Source organism: Heterodontus francisci, unplaced genomic scaffold (genome assembly GCF_036365525.1).
Source record: "Heterodontus francisci isolate sHetFra1 unplaced genomic scaffold, sHetFra1.hap1 HAP1_SCAFFOLD_58, whole genome shotgun sequence".
Classification (NCBI taxonomy): Eukaryota; Metazoa; Chordata; class Chondrichthyes; order Heterodontiformes; family Heterodontidae; genus Heterodontus; species Heterodontus francisci.
The window spans coordinates 5,506,571-5,512,580 of record NW_027142006.1 but is presented as its reverse complement, the minus strand read 5'-3'; the positions used below and the strand labels follow the sequence as shown (position 1 = coordinate 5,512,580).

At 43.8% G+C, this 6,010-nt stretch overlaps 1 non-coding gene across 1 annotated transcript; it reads left to right on the top strand.

Moving 5' to 3' along the window:
• The first annotated feature begins 5,440 nt into the window (after positions 1 to 5,440).
• Positions 5,441 to 5,529, top strand: trnap-ugg (transfer RNA proline (anticodon UGG)). Its single transcript is given in 2 exon segments — positions 5,441 to 5,476; positions 5,494 to 5,529. It is a non-coding gene; the product is annotated as a tRNA-Pro (tRNA).
• The last annotated feature ends 481 nt before the right edge of the window (positions 5,530 to 6,010 follow it).

Genomic DNA, 6,010 nt, shown 5'->3' with positions numbered 1-6,010 from the left:
GGGAAATCCTGCAGGCAGAAGACGTCCGTCGCTTGAAATCCGCAGCAATCGAAGAGAATTTTCTTGATGAAGAAGGTGCGATCGACCGGTGCATCTCCTTCCTTGTCCTTCACGACCACCCGAACAGTGTTGCGCACTCGCTGGCCCAAAACTCGAAAATTGGTTATAGCCATTTTACTCAAAGTTCCCCCAGGATCAAAAGGCAATGATCATGGTCTCTTCTCAATCAAATAAGCACTGATAAGAACAGATACTACACTTGCTGCAGATGTGTTTGCTCTGGATCACACTGGCATCCAGGAGCTCCCACATGCTGCAGCTGTGGCACATCACCTGTCCTGTCATCCTTAACGTGTTTCAATTAACTACTTAATTATTTTAATCAATTGTTTATTTTGCTGTATATTTTATTAAGCTTACTACTAGTTTGTTTACTATTTTAAACATTAGGACTAAAATGGACCTTAATCACTTACCAGATACTCATCAAACATGCAGCTTTTTCCAAACCAATCAACTACCTGCTTGCCTGTGATGTCACAGCTTTCCAGATCCTCACCAAACAGCTCCTTCCACTGCACCGAAGCAAGAACCAAATCCTGTAAACTCACCCCAGCGGCTCTCTGTTTCCCTGCTCTCACTCTCCATTGTGATGTCACTCCTTGATTTTTTTCCCCCTGCTCCGCTCCTGCTGTGCTCCTCTCTCTCTCGCTCTGTCTCTGAGTCGGTGCTTTTGACACACTTGTTAACTCTCTTTTCCGTTGTGCTCTTCTGTCTCTGGTCCAAAATCTGACGCTGGTGGGATTTGAATCCACAACCTTTGAATACCTTCTTTATCATTATTTAGAAGTCCAACACACTATCCATTGCGTCACAGAGCCACACATATTTTGAATGACATCACCAAGGCCTTTGATCTTGTCAGCAGAGACTGAATCTTCAAACTGCGATGGAAACTCGGCTACCCTCCTGAACTCTTGGGCATCATCTCTTCTTTCCACGAGAACATGCACAGTTCCATCAGTTACAATGGAGCAACATCAGACACTTTCAAGATCAGCAGTGGGGTAAAGCAGGGCTGCGCGCTGGCGCCAACTCTCTTAGGAACAGAGGAACATAGGAGTAGGCCATTCAGCCCGTCGAGCCTGATGATCATGGCTGATCATCTACCTCTATCTGCCCCTTTCCCGTGCTATCCCCATATCCCTTGATGTCATGAGTATCAAGATTTCTAACAATTTCTGTCTTGAACATGCTCAATGATTGAACTGCCACAGCTCTCTGGGGTAGAGAATTCCAATGATTCACCACCGTCTGAGTGTAGAAATTCAACCCTACCTCAGTTTTAAATGGCCTACTCCTTATGCTGAGACTTGGTCCCCTGATTTTAGACTCACCAACCAGGGCAAACATCCTATCTACATCCACACTGTCACACCGTGTAAGAATTTTATCAGTTTCAATGAGATCACCTCTCATTCTTCGAAACTTTAAGGAATACAGGCCCAGTTTCAGTCCCACCATCCCAGGGATTAGTCTGGTGACCCTCTGTTTCACTCCCTCTATGGCAAGTATATCCTTCCTTAGATGAGGAGACCAAACTATACACAATACTCCAGCGCGGTTTCACCAAGGCTCTATACAATTGCAACAAGACATCTTTACTCCCGTACTCAAGACCCCTCGTGTGAAGGCCAACATACCATTTGCCTTCCTAATTGATTGCTGCACCTGCACAAGAGCTTTTAGTGTCTCATGAACAAGGACACCCAGGTCCCTTTGGACATCAACACTTCCCAACCTCTCACCATTTAAGAAATACTCTGTCTTTCTGTTTATTCCACCAAAGTGGAAGTGGAGGGTTTTCCGGTATCGAGGCTTCTTGGTCTACGCTGGGCAGCCCAGAGTTTGCCGCACCTGTCGCAAATCTGGTCACATGGCAGCCAACTGCACTTATTCACACTTATTCACATTATATTCCATCTGCCATGTTCTTTCCCATTCACTTAGCCTCTCCAGGTTCCCTGGAAGCCTCTCTGCATCCTTCTCACAGCTCACACTTCACCTAGCTTTGTGTCATCTGCAAACTTGGAAATATTACATTTAATCCCCACATCCAAATCATTTATTTCGGTTGTTAACAGCTGTGGCTCCAACACTGATCCTTGCAGTACACCAATAGTAACAGCCTGCCATCCTGAGGAGGACCCGTTATTCCTGCTCTCTGTTTTCGGTCTGTTAACCAATTCTCAATCCACACCAGTATATTATCCCCAATCCTATGTGCTCTAATTTTGTTTACTCACCTCCTGTGTGGGACATTACCAAAGCATCCACTGGTTCTTCTTTATCTGTTCTACAGGTAACATCCTCAAAAAACTCAACGGGTTTTTTCAAGCCTGTTTTCCTTTTCATAAATCTATGTTGACTCTGCCCAATCATATCATTATTTTCTAACTGTCTAGTTATCACATCCTTTATAATTGGTGTATTCTTCTCCATGCTGCTATTGTACACTTTCAGTGACTCAGATGGGGGTGTTCACCTGTATATCAGAGCTGACGACAAGCTGTTCATCTTTTGGCAAGACTCCACTTGGACGTAGAGATTTGGACGTAGAGACTCCACTTTCCATCAACATTGACAACCTCACTTTGGAGGTCGTCAACAGTTCACATCCCTTGGATCAACAATCACCAGCAATCTGTCCCTTGATGCTGAAATCAGCACCAGGATTGCCAATGCTGCAGCTGTCATGTCAAAGTTGAGAAGACGGGTGTGAACCGACAGCAAACTGACCGAAAATACAAAACTCCATGTGTACCAGACTTGTGTTCTCAGCACCCTCCTTTATAGTAGAGAAGCATCAACAACTTATACAAGCCAAGAAAAGCAGCTGAACAGCTTCCACCTCCACTGCCTCAGATGGATATTGGGCATCTCCTGGCAGGACAGAGTGCCGAATGAGGAAGTACACCAGCGTGCAGGGATCCGCAGCATGTTTGCCCACTTGAGTCAGAGGCGGCTCTGTTGACTGGGCCAAATGAATGACAGTCACATTGCCAAATACATGCTCTGTGGTGAGCTTGCTATAAGCACAAGACCAACAGGTCAGGGAAAAAATCAAGTCATTTGGAGAGGTTTGAGTTAATTAAGGAGAGTGGGCATGGATTTATAAATGGAAGTTCATGCTTGATGAATCTAACTGCATTTTTTGATAAACTATCTGAGAAAGTTGATGAAGGGAATGCAGTGGATGTTGTTTATGTGGATTTTACAAAAGCATTTTATAAAGTACCACATAAAAGGGTGGTTAACAAAATTGAGGTTCATGCATTAGGAGGGTCAGTGTCCATTTGGATAGGAAATTGGTTTAAGGACAGAAAACAGCGAGTCATATGAAATGGTTCTTGGTCAGACCGGAGGATAGTCGACAGTGGTGTTCCCCAAGGGTCAGTGCTAGAACCATTGCTTTTTTTTGCTACAGATTAATGACTTGGATCTTGGAATATCGAGTAGAATCTCAAAATATGCCGATGACACCAAACTTGGAGGAGTGGCAAACAGTGAGGATGATATGAACTGCCTGAAACAGGATAGTTATCGGCTAGTAGGATGGGCAGACAGGTGGCAGATGGAATTTAATAGTGACAAGTGTGAGGTGATGCATTTTAGCAGAAGAAATAGGGAGAGGCAATATATACTCAATGCTACAGTTCTGAAGAGTGTGCTGGAATAGAGGGACCTGGAGTACATGTCCATCATTCTTTGAAGTTGGCAAGACATATTGCGAGAGTGGTTAGCAAAGCATGTGGGATCTTGGGCTTTATAAATAGAGACATTGAGTACAAAAGCAGGGTTGTTATGCTGAACTCTGGTTAGGCCCCAATTGGAGTGTTGCATCCAGATCTGCTCACCAATCTTTAGAAAGGATGTGCGGATTCTTGAGAGGATGCAGAGGAGATTTACCAGAATAGTTCCAGGGATGGAGGGTTTTAGTTTCAAGGTTAGGTTAGAAAAACAGGGTTTTTTCTGCCTGTATCAAAGGAGATTGAGGGGAGAATGGATAGAGGTGTCGAAGGCTATGACAGTTTTAGATAAGTTGGCAAGGAAAAATTGTTCCCATTAACTATTGGTACAAGGACTAGGGGATTCAGATTGAAGGTTTTGGACAAGAGACGCAGGGGGAATGTGCGGAAGAGCTTTTTTACACAGTGATTGGTAATGATCTGTAACTCGCTGCCCCCGAGGGCTGAGGAAGTGGAGACAATCGTTGGTTACAAAAGGAATTTCGATGGGCATTTGAAGGAAATAGATTTACAGGGCTAGGGGGATCGAGCAGACGAGTGGGACTGACTGGATCGCTCCATGGAGAGCTGGCCTGTACTCGATGGGGCGAATGGCCTCCTTCTATACCACAAATGACCCAATGACTCGATGAGTCTATGTCACTCTCAGAATCAAGACAACAGAGTGACAGATTTAACACAACATTATAACATATGTTTGGTTTGACAAATTCAATAATAACTCGTCTCCACTCCTAGTATTTCTAAATCCCACACATTCACTATAATGTGAACAATTATTTCCTGTTGTGTCTCTCTCAGATTTGTAAACTTCACTATATTGGAGTGAGGTGACATCTACTGGCGGGAAGCAAGAACTGCAATCAAGCAGCAGAAACTCCACAGTCTGTCAGGGTTAAAGAAACATTGCAATATGAGGAAATAGTGAAGGGGTTTGATCGGGTTGTTGGAAACATGATTCCACTTGTGGTATCGTATGAAGCAAGGGCCGGAAATATAAAATTGTCATTAATAAAAGAAATGAGGAATTCATGAAAAATGCATTTGCTTCGAGAATGGTTAAAGAGATATACAGCACTGATATAGGCCCTTTGGCCCACTGAGTCTGCACTGACCATCAACCACCCATTTATACTAATTCTATGTTGACCCAGAATTTCCTACCACATCCCCACATTTCTCCTATCACCGACCCTGGGGCCAATTTACAACTGTCAATTTATCTATCAACCCACAAGTCTTTCGTTGTGGGAGGAAACCAGAGTACCTTGTGGAAGCCCACATAAACAACTTGCAAACGCCACACAGGCAGTATAGAGAACTGAATCGGGGTCATTGAAGTTGTGAAGCTACAGTGCTCACAACTGCACCACCCTTAGAATGTGGATAGAGTAAAAAGTGAGATTGGATGGACAGAAGCAGTCTGAAAAGATGGCTCAAACAAAAGGTGAAAACCCTGAAATGTTAACTCTGTTTCTCTCTCCACAGATGCTAAGAGGTGCTGAGTATTTCCAGCACTTTCTGTTTTTATTTCAGCTTTGTAGGATATTGTTTTGATCTGAAAAAAATGCATGATCGGCTGTGGGTGCCAGTGAAATTCCACAGGAGCGAATAAAAACTAAGCCAACTGTGGCTCGTTGGTCTAGGGGTATGATTCTCGCTTTGGGTATGTAAGTGATTAATATGTGAGAGGTCCTGGGTTCAAATCCCAGATGAGCCCTTCTCTGTTGCCATTTTTAGTTGAAGGTCATCGATTGCTTTCAGCCTTCCAGAAAGCGGAATCGATTTCCAAACTGAGCCTACTTGAGGACAGGGGAACTGGATTCAAAGAGCTTGTCGACAAAATTGAAATGAACAAAATATACAGATTGTCAAGTGGGAATATAAGGTTGCAACAGTAACTAAAGGCCTGCTCGGGTCAGCAAATGAAACCCGACCCAAGCCTGACAGCACCACATCCGACCTGGTCCGAGTCCTTTCATTTTTTTCCCGTGCCCGAACTGACCACCAGAATGTTCAGTTAAACTTGCTTCCATTTTTCACTTTTTAAGCTTGTGCAGGTAAGGCAACAAAAACTGTAACTGGACTTGAAAGGTTGTTTAAATGTGCATTAAGATTAGAGCTACGTACCGGATGTGATGAGCTGAAGATTGTTACCATAGAAGTTAGTGATTGTGAGGTCACTAGTTAAAGAGAAAGTC